The 16,536-nt window shown below is 44.4% G+C and overlaps 1 long non-coding RNA gene across 1 annotated transcript in view; it reads left to right on the top strand.

Moving 5' to 3' along the window:
* Window positions 1–928: 928 nt before the first annotated feature.
* Window positions 929–16,536, top strand: part of LOC110345704 (uncharacterized) — a 37,134-nt gene continuing 21,526 nt past the window's right edge. Inside the window, exon 1 of the long non-coding RNA XR_002389229.2 lies at window positions 929–2,490. This is a non-coding gene — a long non-coding RNA (uncharacterized LOC110345704). The remainder of the gene's footprint in view (window positions 2,491–16,536) is intronic.

The raw sequence follows: 16,536 nt of genomic DNA, 5'->3' as shown, positions 1-16,536 counted from the left end.
CAGGCATTTTGAGGAACACATTCAAACTGCAGCAGACATTTAGGTCCATTTTAGTTTGTCAGGATCTGGACAGTGTATTCTGATCATTCTTGCATCTTTCTTGTGCACGTGTGTGAGAATTTTTATGTATATATTATCTGGGGGGCAGGTCATTATGAATTTTACCAGAAATTGTCAAATTGATCTCAAAAGTCATTGTGTGAATCTATAGTTTTACCATCTGTTTATGAGGATGAATCTTTATCCATGTCCTCAATTTAAAAACTTTTCCCAATTTGATGGATGTGAAATGGCTTCTCATTTCCATTTCCTTGACTACAAATGAGGTTAAATTATATTTGTGTGTGTGTGTGTGTATGTGTGTACATAGGGATGCAGGTTTCTTCATCTTGAATTACCTGTTTATATTTTTGCCCATTTGATTATTTTTGTATTCCAAATAATAATTCTTTGTTTAATTTTATAGTTTCTTTTCAGATGCAAATTTTTTGTAGTTACGGTGGCAATTCCTTTCCTTTATATCTTTATATCTTGCTGAAGAGAACTCCCTACCCTGAGAACTCCGAATGAAGTCTTTTTTCTGTATCAAAAAATGTAAGTTTTGGGGCCAGGGATTTAGCTCAGTGGTGCCACCGCCTGGCTCGCAAGCACAGGGTCCTGAGTTCCGTCCCCGGTACCAAAAAAAAAAAGTAAGTTTTATTTTTCATATTTAAGTCTCTATTTTACTTATATATATTTTTTTTTAATTAAAGGAGGTGAGCATCCAGGGGTAGAAATCCTAACTGTTACAGTTAGGTTTGCTGAGTAACTAATCACCCCAAAACTTAGTGGCTTAGAACAATTACGATTTATTTAACTTATATTCCTGTGAGGCTGGGCTCACCTGAGCTCACACATGAGTCACCTAGGCATCTCTGCCATTGGAAGTTGCTAACTGGGAGGCTGTACAACTATGCATCATCCAGTCTACCTGCCACCAAGCCGTGTCTCCCTTATCATCTCGTTCCCCAGAGTACTTCATATGTCGGCATGAACATGTCCCATTGTATAAGCCTCTATATGTCATTTTTGGTAACATCTCATGAGCCACAGCAAGTTACATAGCTGACCTCAGACTCTGAAGAAAGGCGTTAGTTACATGATGAATGAGGAAACATAGAGTGGAGAAACTTTTGTAGTAGTTTGCCATGATAGTCAGTTGTCCAAGCACCATTTATATTTATTAGTGATACATAAGGCCACATTTGTTACACTTCTGGACGTTTTATTCTTTTCGTACCCCAATACCAATTCCATACTACCTTAGTTTCTATATTTTGAACATGTCTTGATGTTGGTAGGACAAGTAGTTCCTCTGCTTTGTTTTGAAACCATCTTGCCTGCTGTGTCAGTCTTAAGGAGATAGGAGGGCTGGAAGAGGAACATAGATTAAAAGAGACTTAAAAGGTACATTAATTTTTTAAATGGGAAAGAAGAAACTGTAATGTCTGCAGAAACACCTTAAGTGACAATACTATTTTTTTAAAAATAGGCACATAATGACTGTAGAAGTTACTTCTATGACTACTTGATCATTTATTGGTAAAGTTGTCGAGTTTAACAAAACAAAAACAGGACACACAGACTCCCAGTTAAATTGGAATTTCAGGCCAATAGTGGTAATTTTTTTTTATTATAAAGATGTTTTAACATACTTATTTATCTGAAATTCAAATTTAACTGGGCTGCCTATATTTTTTCCAGCAAATCTTGATATTATTTGAGATGGTTAGTTGCCCAGCCCTCCTTGTTGCTAGAAAGGGGTCACATGTCTGCATGTAACCCAAAGCAATTTATTTTTAATTTTTGTAAGGCAGTACAATCTCTTGATTTTTATCATTCTCCACTTTTTTATACATACATGTACCATATGTTGATATTATCACCTCATTATACTTGCCTACTGCCCTCCTCCTCCCCTTTATTCTCTTCCAGCAGAGCCCTTAGTATATTCATAATAGTTATTTAATTAGGGCCAGAGATTTAGTGCAGTGGTTTCGCCACCTGCTGCACAAGCGCAAGGACCCGAGTTCAATCCCTGGTACCAAAAAACCCCCCCAAAACATAATAGTTATTTAATTGTTGTCCAGGTGATTCCACCATCTGCCATATTGGACTCTGGTTTGGATTCTTGCTCCATCTCTTCAAACTGTGGTTTTGACTTTTCAGTATGGCTTGTAATTTTTTTCTTGCGAGCTGGAAGCAAAGTTCTTGAAGGAACTCCAGCAAGCCTGCATTTAGGAACGTGGCGGAGAGATGTGGTAAGAGGAGAGGAGTTATATATTAGACTTTTGGTGGACTGTGGCCTGGGCTATGACCTGCACACATGCTTCTCAGCGCTCCCCTCCCTTCCGGAGCAACAGAATGGTGGAAGGAGCTACTGTTAGTTATTCTCCTTTTGCTCTGTGGAACGCTGAAGAGGGATGGAGTTGGCTGTTTCCCTTCCTCCAGGTTGGTCAGGCTCTGATAAAGCCCACTAGTCTGGGTGCTGGTTGAATGGTTTCTCTTGAGGGCGGTCCTCTGAAAAACAGAATGCTCTTGACTGCTCTTCTTTCCACGAGGGGCTTTCTCTCCAGTCTTTATGGAGTAAAATTCTTAGACATGTGGGCGCAGCCTTCCGTGGCTGGGCCCTCGAGTTTCTGACTCCCAGTGTTGGGCACGCTGAGCCTCAGGCATGACTCAGCTGTAGCTCCTTAAATGCCAGACTGGAATACTGAAATCTTTGTTTTACTTTTTCATTTATTAGAAAAACAGCGTAACACTTAAGAACACATTTTAGGGCCAGGGATTTAGCTCAGTGGTTCCGCCACCTGCCTCGCAAGCGGAAGGACCCGAGTTCGATCCCCGGTACCCAAAAAAAAAGAACATATTTTAAATCGCTATAAAATGCCAGGTGCTGGTAATCTCAGGTACTCAGGAGGCCAAGGCAGGAGAATCTCAAGTTGGAGTAACCTGAGCAAGTTAGCAAGACCCTATTTGAGAAGCAAAAAATAAAGACTGGGGATGTAGTTTAGTGGTAGAGCCCTTGCCTAGCATGGGGAGATCCTGGGTCCATCTCCAAAATAAAAAGCCCACAAAATAACCACAAAAAAATTCATAAAATGGCCTTTATTCAATCTTTTCCAGTCTTTGCTCACATGTATACATATTCATATTTTACTGAGCTATAGAAAACTATACATTTTAGCACCTCTTAGCATATTTCATTATTTGAGTCTTCATAATTTTCCTTTTAATTTTTGCTCATTCTAGCTAGCTGATACACATTAATTTGCATAACTTTCTCTCTAGTAGATACTGTTTCCCACTTCTATTGGAATCATTCTTGGGTTTTAGCTAGTTTCAATCTATTGAACACTCATCAATTTATAGCAGATATCATTTCACACCTGTGGATGGAGGAACTGAAGCTTAGTTAGGTTAAATATCACACACACACACCCCCTCCCTTTGTGCACCTCCTGGTGCAGCTGGGCTGGTTCTGGTCTGTAATAGGCTGGGGAAATGTCAGGGAAGCGCCTTGCCTGGGGCTGGGCTGGGCTGGGACGCCCATGCGGTGGGGAGAGTCTTCTCCACTCCTGAGAAGATTTTTAAAAATCTCTCCTCCGACCCATTTGAGGAACTTCATTCCATGTTTATATGTCTTTTAAAAATTATTTGTGAATCTTTCGCTTCTCTTTCGCATAAGAAACAAGCTTGTACTGAAACAAGCAGAAACTGGGTGTGAAGTGGGAAGTCTCTCAGATTCATTCTATTTTCTCTTTTCTTCAAAGAGTCATTTAGCAATACTCCAGGAAAGATGGTCTTGTACGTAACAGCCAGGTTAAACAGTGAAATTGTCCGGCTGGGGATTTAGCTCAGTGGCGCCACACTTGCCTTGCAAGTACAAGGTCCTGACTTCGATCCCCAGTACTGGAAAACAAAACAAAACAAAAAAGGGAAATTGTTCTAGGTTTTACTGTTCTCTACACAAAATGTTAAAATTCTCTAATCACACAACGTGAGAGGGTTATGTCACGAGGTTGTCATTGACATTGTTGTATTCAGCCTTAAAAGAAGGAGAGAGAGGGCTAGGGATTTAGCTCAGTGGTTCTGGCGCCTGCCTTGCAAGCGCAAGGTCCTGAGTTCAATCCCTGGTACCAAAAAAAACCAAAACAAACAAAAACCTGGTGTAGTGCCCCATGCTGTAACCCCGGATACTCTGGAGGTCGAGGCAAAAGGATCACAAGCTCAAAGCCAACGTGGACAATTTAGTGAAATCCTATCTCAAAATAAGTAGAAAAACCTGGGGAATATAGATCAATGTGGGTGTTATCAGGTGCTGTAGGGACCAGGCTCTTATTGCTCTGTTCAGTGAATTGGTCTGAACAATTGTTGAATGTGAAAGGTTAACATTTATAAAAATAAAATGAAAGGGACAGGAGCTCAAAAGAAGTGCTTGGGGAGAAAAGGGTGCTTTGGAGGAGAAAGATCCTGCAAGCAGAGCAGACCCCTGCAAGAACAAGAGGGCAGTGGCTACAGAGTCCATTGCTGCCATCTTTTTATATCTTCTCTGATAAGGCAGTTGATCCAGGTGGTCCCACTTGATCTCCTGCTAGAAGATTTGTATCAGGTGCTAGGCTCCTTCTGTTCTCATGTCAGAAGACTGCTATCAGGCACCAGGTTCTGCATGTTCTCGTGTCAGAAGATTGGTACGGGGTGTCAGGCTCTGGCGGGAGCCACTGCTTTGCCTCTTCATTTGGCAGGTTGTGCCCAGTTCCAGCGGAGCCCATGGCCATGCCCTGGTCTCTACCTCAGTAGAGCACCCTTGGGTTCAGTCTCCAGTACACACATGTGCATGCGCACACACACCAAGAAGAAGGAGGAGGATGAGGAGGAGCCAAGGAGGGGGAAAAAGGCTCACTGTGTCAGTAGTCTGGTTTTAGAACATTTCCAAAAGATTCCCTGTTTTCCATGATTTTCTTACCTGGCATTCAGCCAGTCTATCATGTATCGTTACTTGGTTTCCTAGCTGTGCACCTAAATTTTAAGCAACAGTAATCATTCTGATTATCTGACATAATTTTATGACTTAATTCACACTCCACCTCCTGCCTTCTACACATGCAAACACACTTCAGGCCAGCCACCTGTACGAAGTGTGATTGTCATGATGATCCTGATACAGCTCAGTTTTCTGAGCCATAAAAACCTGAAGGATGGCTAACTCTCCCTTTAATGAGCACAATATTCTTTACTTTGGAACTAAGAAACTGCTGACTTTTTTTTTTCAGTCAGGGTCTCACTATGAAGTTTGGGCTGGCCTCAAACTCACAGTGATTCTCCTGCCTCAGCCTCCCGAGTGCTGGGATCACAGGCATGCGCCACCACACCTGGCCTGACTTCTACTTGAATGTAACCATCTCTGTCTGTGACAGAGGCAAAAAGTAATCTCCCAGTCAAAGCATGGCACTGTTTTCCTCCTTGAACTTGAGAAGGGCCATTGTACATCATTGCTTTCCTAACCTTTGTCTCTGTGACTCTCTTATTCAAAAGCTCACATGTTTGGAAATCCTTTTTGCAGTAATAAAATGGAATTTTCTAGAAGGTAAAGTGAAATTTTCTATAAATTGCAATGGAACTTAAATTCTTCTGCCTCAGCCTCTGTATAATCTGTAATCAGTAGCTGTGATTATATGCATGTGCCACTGCACTAGATTTTTGAGGTTATTCTTAAACTATAAGGGGACTGATATCCAGAGCCAGGATTTCACCCAGTCTGAGGTCAGTGTAGGCAGCTTTAAGACCTTGTCCCTAATGAAAAAATGAAAATGGCTGGGGACGTAGCTCAGCGATAGAACTTTTGCTTATCATGTGTGAGCAGCTGGGATCATCCCCTTTACTGAGAAAACAAAAACAAAAAAGAGACATTTCTGTTCTTGGGGAAGGTGGGGAAACACACAGAGAAAGATCATTCATCCAGCGCAGAGGAGGCTTCTGGGTCAATGTGCCACAGCTCCCAGTGCAGCACAGAAGGCTTCCAGGCCAACCTACCACTGCTCCCAGAACAGAGGAGGTGAGCCGCTCAGGCGCCAGCAGCACCCCCCCCCATCAAAATGAGAAGACTCATAAACAAGCCTCAGAACCAGACTTCCAGATCACCTACAGTAACCCCAAAGGGAAACGAGATGGAACATTGATACGCAACCACCTGGACTCCTCGAACCAGCAGCAGAAGAGGATCTGGAAAAAATGAAATCAGAAATAATTTCTCAGATAACAGCAGAGATTGTACTCATAGTGCAAGACATGATTAATAAATATAGAGAGGAGCTGAGGAACATGATGGAATCCTAACATAGGAAACAAATGGAATCCATAAAACAGATGCAAACAGATTTCCAGGAGATTAAAAACTCCATTGAAAGTCTATGCAGCAGAATGAGCTAATGTGAGGACAGAATTTCAGATATAAAAGATAAGATTGCAGTTAGTGACCAGGAAAAGGAAAATTTCTTTAAAATTGTAAGGGAACATGAGAAATCAATCGAGCAGCTGCTAGATGATGCAAAGAAGAATAACATAAGACTGATCGGAGTCAATGAAGAAACAGGAGAGAGTGCAGATGACATAAAAAAATTGTTCACAGAAGTGATGGCAGAAAACTTCCCAAGCAGGGGAAAAGAACTTGACATACAGATAAGTGAGGCAAATAGGACTCCTACTAGCCTTGATCAAAAAAAAATGTAGGGCCGGGGATTTAGCTCAGTGGTGTCACCGCCCGCTGCGCAAGTGCAAGGACCTGAGTTTGATCCCTGGTACCAAAAAAAAACAAACCCACAAGTACACATAGGCATGTAATTGTTAAGATTCCAGAAACCCAACAGAAGAACAAAGTTCTACTAGCAGTTAGAGAAAAGAAACAAATCACATACAAAGGAAAGCCCATCAGAATCACAGCAGACTTCTCAATGCAAACCCTCAAGGCAAGAAGATCTTGGAGTGATGTATTTCCAGCCCTAAAGGAAAAAAACTTCCAACCCAGATTGATGTACCTTGCAAAACTATCTTTCAAAATTGATGGAGAAATAAGATGCTTTCATGATAAAGAGCACCTCAGGAACTTCATGAATACCAAACCGGCACTCCAAAAAATTTTAGACAATACCCTAGGAAAAGACAATGAGGATCACAACCCCAGGAAGCCCAGCAGAATGAATTCACCAGCCATGACAAGAAATTTAAAGCAAAGAGGAAGAATCCAAGAAAAAGAAAAGGTCATGACAAAGATAACTCAATACATATCAACTATAACCACCAATGTTAATGTTCTGAACTCACCAATCAAAAGAAACAGACTGGCAGATTGGGCCAAGAAGCAAGATCCAATAATACGCTGCATACGAGAGAAAGATCATCCATTTCTTGTATCTTACAGCAGGAACTAAAAGTGGAATTTATAGAAAATTCCACTTTTTTTTTTTTGGTACCGGGGATCAAACTCGGGTCCTTGCGCTTGTGCAGCAGGCGGAGAAACCACTGAGCTAAATCCCCAGCCCTTTCACTTTATTTTTTAGAAAATTCCATTTTACTACTGTAAGAGGAATCTGATTTCCAAGTGAGTATGCTATTGAGCATTGTCCCTGCTGCTGAGGCAGGAGCTGTACCTGCACTGCTCGCAGAACTTGCAGTGGGAGCTCCCACTGGTGATTTGGTGTTGGGGCCATGTCCACCACTGGGCACTCTGGGCTCCAGGTGCCGTGCTATGTGCTGGGTCAGGCACAGGACCTCTCTCCAGCCGACTGAGAGATCATTCTGAATAAGCAGATTCACAGAGGAGGAAGCCAAGGCCCAGAGCAGTGAGGTGACTCAGCCCAGTGCCCAGGCTGCTAAGCAGTGGCTGGAGCCCTAGACAGCCTGCCCGGCTCCCAACACACACTCACCCCTGAAGTTTCTCTGGTCCCTTTCATCTGGCACCTACTCACTCTAGCGCTTGACAGTGACTGAGCTCTTCATAGTCTTGGAGGTATTGCTGGCTGACTCAGGTTGGGGGCCCTGTTCACACAGCAGGCTGTGGGTACAGCAGGGGTAGCTGTGAGGCTGGCAGCACTGTTCACACGGCAGGCTGTGGGTACAGGCAGGGGTAGCTGTGAGGCTGGCAGCACTGTTCACACGGCAGGCTGTGGGTACAGGCAGGGGTAGCTGTAAGGCTGGCAGCAGCCACACTGGGACCTCCCGTCCGGGGCCGGACCAGAAACTGGAGGCCCAGTGGCCCAGCTCTGACCAGACCACAAGCCTGACACACACGCCACCTTAGACCCCAGGCTCACGGAAGCTGGTCCAGAGACTGGACTGTGTCCAGTTCCTGCTCAGCCTCACCTCTCAACCCGGCTCCTCTGACTTGATGCTGTCACTGTCACAGGGCAACTGCAGCAGCTTGACTGGGGCCATCACCTTGAACTCCTGGGCCAAAGGGTAGGCAGGAGGGTGTCAGGCCTGGGTGGGTGCTGCGAAGCCAGGAGAGGCCTTTGTGGCTTTACTCTGCGGTCCCTGCTCCCTTTATGCCCACCCACGCCATATCCTGGTGTCATAGCCAGGGGCCAATGGCCACTAGAAGCTGTCCTGGGTCTCAATACTTAGCATCTCCCCATGGGACTGTCCCTCTTTGTACCAAATCTCTCCATAAATCAAAAAAGGGGGGTGGAGTCAAGTGTCCTCGCCACACAGGTCCCCCACCCTATGGGGGCGGCAGGTGCCACCTTCCCGGTCTTCTCTTGGTTGATGAGTCCCTCCTCGAAGACAGACACCCAGGGTCCAGCAGAAAGCAGTGCCTTCTCCACTGAGGCCTTCTGCCTCGTGCTGCACTGTCACACATGGCCACCAGGGGGCAGGGCACACCCACACCTGGACTAGAGCAGGCTCTGGAGGCCAGGGCAGGTGGTTTGGGGACAGAAGCTCACCAGCCTTTTTGCCCAATCCATTCTGGGGATAACAGAGAGGTCGAGGCTGGGGGTGAGAAGGCCCTGCTTGGCCACAACCTACCCCTGAGTGTGGAGGGCCCAGCTTCCCTCTCTTGCCCATGACCACGGCCCCAGTCTCCTGCTGTGTTCAGCTTGGTCAAACTCTGCTGCAGCTCTGTGGTCAGGTAACTGGGGTCACCATGTAGGATGCACATGGTCCGGGCATGCATCCGCCTGTGAGGGTCCCATGAGTGGGTCGGCAAGGGTCTCTCCCCTGCCAAGCCTCAGGCCTCAGGCCTCAGCACTCCAAGCACAGTTGCCAAACGCTGGTCCTGTCCTAGTCTCCTATGCAGGTCGCCCTTCCAGGTAGCACCACTGAGCTAAATCCCCAGCCCTACATTTTATTTGTTACAAATCTTAACTGATCATTTGGTCCATGGAACTAGAAGGAAGCTAGGCCTTATTATTACAAGAACACTCTTACTAGTGCTGCTAATATCTAGTACTGTGGTATCCTCAGTGGCTGTTCCCCACTCTCACACTGTAAGCTGGGAATTAGGGAGAAAGTACAGTTTGCCACCTCTTTTTTCTACATTGATGTCTGTTTCTTGACTTTCCCTGCTGGCTCCAGTTCTCCCTTCAGATCCTTCCTGGGTCCCGGGGATCCACCTCCCTTCTTCTTTTCTTCCACAAGTTGTTATATTCCAGTGCCTAGATTCCAAATCTCAAAGGGGCTGATTTGCTGCTGTTTACTGCTCTACCATCTTCTCAGAAGCCCCTTATTGGTTCTTTCTTATGAATGCTATCTCTTTGCTGAATTTCTCATTCTTATGAATTGTCTAATAATTTCACTGAATTGTCTGTATTCTCTTGCATTCCTTAAAATTTTCTTAAAAGCATTCTTTTGAATTCTTTGTCAGGCAGCTTGTTGGTTCGCTTTTCTTTGTTTTATAACTAGAGTGTTATTATGTTCCTTTGGAGATGTCATGTTATCTTGTTTTGTTCAGGCCTCATTTGTCCCTGTTTGGTATTTGTGCATTTGATGGTAGAAGACTTTCTGCTCACAGCGTTCCAAGAGCTGATTGGATATGCCGTGTCAACTTTTAGCATCCCTCTAGCTTTTTCATCTATAATCAACGTTGGTGATCCCTGTAGGCATCTCGATGGCTCAGGCTGTAAGGGTTGTGAAATTGCATTGCCAGCTGGGATCCAGCTCCCTTCGGGAGGGTGAGTTCACTGGCAGTTCTGGGCACAGTTCGTACAGCTGAAAATGTGAGGCATCTGTCACTTTACACAGGTTATCTGAGGATGGGGCCACCCTGATGGAACCAGATAGATGTAACAGTATTCCTAGTAGTGAGGCATGTTACATTTCTGTGTCTGAGGACAAGACAGCTCCTGGGCCATCCTAGTAGTCCCAGAGAGTATACCTGTGAGTGTCCAAGGGCTGCATGGGTGATTTTAAGAGATACGTGGGGTGTTGACTCTGCTCCCCAGGGCCAAGGATGGGTTGGCATGGCCAAGCATCTGCTGCTCAGGGCCTCAGTGGGCTGAGCTGCTGAGAATGGACTGCTCAGTTGTTTCTTAAAGCCATAGAAAGATAGATGGGACTGCCTAGCTGCTTCCTGGGGGCCTTGGCAGGCTGAGCCACTCAGGAAAGGTTACTCAGCTGCTTCCTTAGCGGGGTTGGAGGCTGTTTTACGGAGGCTTCTACAAGCTGAGCTAATCAGAGTGGGCTCCCCAGCTGCTTCCTGGGGCACTGGGAGTGTGGGCAGGCCTTCTGCCTAGTTTGTAGGACTGAGTGGGTGGAGCTGCTGAGAGCAGCTGCCTGGTTGTGTCATCGAGCACTAGTACATGAGATCTCAAGATGGTTCCATGCAGCAAGAACCTAGGTTGGGGGAGGTACAATGTGGGTTGAGCTCTTTCTCGGGGCAGTACAATGGCCTGATATTCTAGCAGCTCCCAGATGGGCTCAGGGACTGCAAGGACCACAGGGTTCTCCCTCCAGCAGAAAATGCCTCATGTGTAGATGACATAAGTAGAGACTGCCAAGAGCTTCCTGTTTATCCTTTCCCTGCTGAGCAAAGTCTCTCTTGGTTCAGAGTTGATCTCAAGAGACTCAATGGTAGATGCTGCATATTTAGTTCTGTTCTTTTTTTTTTGGTACCGGGGATCGAACTTGGGTCCTTGCGCTTGCACAGCAGGCAGCGAAAACACTGAGCTAAATCCCTGGCCCCTAGTTTTGTTCTTTATAAGGCCGTTATATATTTTTGTGGTTTGCATATCCCCACTGTACTCCAATATTCTGCTTCCAACCCTCCAGTGAAGTAGCGGCTGTTTGTTCCTTGCTGGGTTCTGTGTTGATGAAGGGTGAACCAGTCAACTCAAGTCAGCCATCTTGCTTATGGTCATCTCTTTTGTTGTCCTTTTTGTTGGATTTGCAGAAAGAATGGAAATAAGTCCATGTGCTAATCTGCCATCTTTTACCAACTGGGGTAAGGAAGAAAAGGTAGCACTTGGAAATAGATGGATAACTTGAGAAGGAAATACATTGACATAATTGTCAAGTGTAAAAGGACTAAAGGATCTAGAGGAACGAGGCAACTAAAGGGAATTGAATTTGGTGATAGATGCTAATCCAGGTTAGTCCTGAGGATTCTCACCAGCATAATCCATGAATATTATGGGCCAGGTGGGACTTTTTAAGTGGCCACACTTTTTTTCCCCAACAACTCCATTTATAGGATCCCTTCCTAAGAGATAATCTGACATATACGCAAGGACTTCTTCATAAAGGTGTTCGATCACAGTATTATTTACAATACCAAACATTAGAAATAGGCTAAACCAGGGATCAGCAAACTATAGCCTACAGTTTAATCTCATCTTCCTTTTATTTTGCTGAAGTTGTATTGAAACAAAGTCAAATTTATATATGTATTATTTATGGTTTCTTTTATACTACAATAGTGGAGACTCTGTGGACAACAAACCCTCAAATACTATCTGGGTCTTTCAGGTAAATTTTGTCAACCTAGTCTAAGTGATTGGTTAGAGAAACAGTTAAACCAACTAAGGTAGAGTCATACAATGGAATAAAATATAGTCATGAACATTATGTTTAGAAAAAAATGTTAACATTTTAATAAAATGTTCATGTTATGTTAAGTATAAAAAGATAGATATGCAAGCGCAAAGTCCTGAGTTCGATCCCTGGTACTCCCCAAAAAAGATAGATATAAAATTACATTGTTGGGCCAAGGATTTAATTTAGCTCAGTGGTTTTGCCACCTTCTGTGCAAGTGCAAGGACCAGAGTTCGATCCCCGGTACCAAAAAAAAAAAATTACATTGTTCTGAACTATATAAAATATGCATAGAAAAAATACACTGGTAAGAGATGTGGTACCATAAAATGGTAATGCTTTCTGTACAACAGACAGAAATTCTGAGGCAGAACCTTGGGTCAGATTAGGAAGAGAGCTGGTTTTGTCTGGTGATCCAAGGAACAGAGGAAAGTTCTGAGGGATGCAGAGGGAAGGTAGAGAGAACAAAATGCTGCACACAATAGAAGTGAGAGAGTAGCAGACCAGCTTCTTTGGGAAAGGTGAGGTGAGGAGAAAAGAAGTGACTTTCCGAGTCAGCCAAGATATCTGAGGAGGTGACGCTGGAGCCCCCCCTTACATCTGTACAACTTTGTGTGACAAACGTCCCGCCCCTGTTACATAGTCTGTGCCATTTACACGTGAGAGTGAAGAGTAAGGGAGCCACAGGGGAAGGGAAAGGGAAACAGCAAGAATTTCAGCCTCTCACTGAGGACAATCCAATGTTGCCCAACTTGAGGGGGCTCCAAGAGTTGGGTGAGAGACCACAGGGTTTGCCAGGGAGATCCGCCTTTTGCATGGCAGTCTACATGCCAAGAAGCTTCCCTGTGCCACCTGAGCCATGCTCTACTGACACACACTCTCTCTCTCTCTCTCTCTCTCTCTCTCTCTCTCTCTCTCTCTCTCTCTTTCTCTCTCTCTCTCTCTCTGGCTGACCTTTGTGAATACCTGAGATTGAATGAATCTCCTTAGACTCCTGCAGTGGACAGTTTGGTGGAACATCATTAACTGATAAACACTTTTGGACCAAAACAGAAAAAGAGCCTGCTCTGGGCTAACGCAACCCTGCGGCTTTTCTTTTACTTTCCTTTTAAGTAGGCTTTGGCCAGCATATGTAGCCTGAAAAGCAGTCATAGCTGGATTTCAGGTCCCCATCTTCGTAGCAAGCAATTTTGTGGAGTGTACAAACCACACAATCGTATGCAGCAGGGGCCACTCAGTCTCCAGAGGGATTTGTTCCCTGTCACAGATGCTACTAACTTCAGCAGTGCCAGAAAATTTTTAAATCTTTCTTCATCACTAAATGATATATTTTTGCCTGGATACTGGGCCTCCCATGTATGTGAAATCCAAAATAAACACCGGATTTTAGTTTCCTCACAGAATAAGGACCTACTGGAAATAGATGGAAAAAAAATAAGAAAGACATCTGGAGGGGAAATGCTGGGGCCAAGGATGAGACTGGGGATGGAGCTCAGCCCTTTGATGCTGGTTCTCTGATCCCAAGAAGGAACCCACCAGGGCTGGGGCTGTAGCTCCGTGGCAGAGCACTTGCCTAACATACTCAGGGCCCTGGATTCCATCCCCGGCAACACAAAGGAAAAAAAAAAAAAAGGAACCCACCAGAGCTGGCAGAGCATGGAGTGGAGACCAACACTCATTTCTGTGCAGCAGCTCTGCCTCAGGGCTGGGAAGGGTGCTCCTCAGCCACTTCCTCCTCCCTGTCACCAGGCCTCACTCTCTTACTCCCACTGTCACACAATGTGTGTATCTCATCGCTTTTATACTCGTTCTGAGTCTTTTATCTGTTCCTCTGAATTTCCCACCATTTTGTCTCTTGGACTTACATTGTTCAGGCTGACCTGCTCATACCCTACTTCTCTGTTTGTTTGGTTGTTTGTTTGGTTGGTTAGTTGGTTTTGGGGGTTGCTGTTGAACCTATCCATTAAAGTTAGTGTGTACGTATGTATTTTGGTTATTACGTTTTCCCCACAGAAGTCCTATTTAGGTTTGTCCCCCTCCCCAAACAGACCACATTGCTCTTCTCTATAGTTTTCTGGAGCTAGGCACCATGGCATGAACCTGGAATTCAGCTATTCAGAAGGCTGAGGCAGGAAGATTGCTTGAGCAGATTGAAGTTCAGGGCCAGCCTGGATAACATAGCAAGAACCCATCTCTTAAAAAATTTTTATAGTTTCCTGTTGCCTGAGATATCAATAAATTAGCCTTTTAAAAAAATTCACCCTATTTGTTTTGGGTCTGCATACCTCTGATAATTCCACTGTCTGAACCATTGCAGGGTTGTTTCTATGGTTTTTCCCCCTGCTGACTGCACTCTTGGACACTGAGTCATATCTGACTGTGCTGGACAGTATTTTTGAAACACCTTGTGTAGAACTGGTGTGAGGCCAGTGTTGAAGACACCTTCTTTTAGGAAGTCTTAGCATTTGCTTTGGTGAAGTGTCTAGGAGTATCAAGAGACACAAAATACCTTAAGCCAAGTTGAAATCTGATATTCTTTGACTCACAATTAGCAGTGTTTACTATACAAAAAATAAACCAGGAAAAGACACACATGCATACATCCATGCACCCACATAGACAGTTAATATGGAAGACAGAGCGTAGTGCAACCTGAGGTCATCACTGGGTCCCAAGATCTAGGATGCACTTAACATCTTCTAGACAGCATCAGTTACTCTCTTCCAGGAAAATGTAGACGTGGTGGGAACCTGCCACCAAGTACTCCAAACCATCCCAAACAGGAGGCAGAACGTCATCAGCAGAGGTCAGTTGTTGGGCCTCAAGTGCACCCCAGTAAGTGAGAGGTAGGAATGGCTGAGGGCCTTACTGAGGGGAAAGGTCAGCATCAAAACTTGATGTGAAAATAAGAGGTGAACTGGCAAATGTGCCAATCCACAGAAGAAGTGGGGAGAGGGTTTGGAGTTAAGGCTCTTTTTTGGTTTAAGTGTTGTGTTATCTTAGATGTTCCCTTTCGTTTTGGGCATAAGACCAGCTGTGATACGATGGGATTTCACTTGATCACTGTTTCCCAAATTTTAGTGTTCATATACTCCCTGAGGCGCTTATTAAATTGAGGCTTTTGATTCAGTAAATCTGGAATGAGCTCTGAGAATCTATGGTTTGTTGTTTTATTTTGCTTTGTTTTTGTAGTGCTAGGGATCAACCCCAGGCCTGTGCATGCCAGGCAAATACTCTACCACTGAGATACACCCCCAGCCCAAGATTTTACATTTTTACCTAAGAAGTCCCCAAGTACTTCCAAACATGGAGCACATTTGGAGTAGGAAAGTTTTTCATAAACTCTAAGTTACATCTATTCCTCTGATACCAGTTACAGCGGATTGTGACAGAGGAATGCTCACAATGTGTAGGAAACAGGTGGCCAGGAGAGGGGCTCCCGGTGGGACAGATTGATACAGTGGACCAAGTAATCCCAAAACGATATCCAAATAAACAAAAATAATCCAAACCAGGGAAATTATAACTCTCAATATCCAAAACGCAAGTTCATGTTCTCTAAAATTGAAGAATGAATTCTGGGAAAAATGGAGGTTAAGAGTAGGAAAAATTTATTGAGAGAAAGACAGCTTCTGTCCAAGAGAGACAGAGGGGGATCGGAAAATGGGTTGCCTGAGACCCTATTTCTCAAGAGGTATTTGTTTTGTTTTTTGTTTTTTGTTTTTTGTTTTCCCAAGAGGTTTTTATGGGGCAAAGCTACGAGGTGAGGCTGGTTCAAGGTGAGACAAAACTGTAGTCAACTAGTAAGATGACAAGTATAGTTGCTTAGGAAATATTGATCCAATGGGAAGTCACAGGATGGGACAAAACTACTACAAGATAGCTAATTAACTTACCTGTCTACAATATAATCACCTGCCTGATGTCACACCCGTGTCCTCAGTACTAGCAAAGTCCCTGGCACATAACTGGGACTCAGTAAATACTTGTGGTGTTAGGGCAGATCATTGTGAAGTTTTAACCGGAGGGAGGTGGGACATGGGAGTGGGCGGTGGCATGGAATATTCCTGACCTGGACCTAAAAGCAAAGTCTCTGTTTACTCTCAGATCTGCAGTTCTCCACTCAGCTCCCATTATAAACTGAATTATACTCTCCCCAAATTCATAAGTTGAAGCTCTAACTTCCCAGCGTTACTGTGTTTGGAGCTTGGCCCTTTAAAGAGGTAATTGAATGAGATTATAAAGTCGGAGGCCTGACCAAGAGGACTGGCACCTTAGAGAGGAAGAGACACCAGGGATCCTGCCCACAGATAAAAGGCTGTTCGAGGACACAGAAGAAGGTGATTGTGGTCAAGTGAAGGAGGGGACTCAGGAGAAACCAAACCTAACTTACTCTCATGCTTCCAGCCTTCAGAATTGTGAGAAAACAAATTTCTGTTGTTTAAGCTACCATGACTGCAGTCTTTTGTGATG

The sequence above is a fragment of the Heterocephalus glaber genome, unplaced genomic scaffold (genome assembly GCF_053883595.1).
Source record: "Heterocephalus glaber isolate CG9 unplaced genomic scaffold, H.glaber_assembly_v1.0 deba00001472, whole genome shotgun sequence".
In the NCBI taxonomy this organism is placed as follows: Eukaryota; Metazoa; Chordata; class Mammalia; order Rodentia; family Bathyergidae; genus Heterocephalus; species Heterocephalus glaber.
The sequence above is the reverse complement of the archived record's forward strand: the minus strand, read 5'-3'. Positions and strand labels throughout refer to the sequence as shown.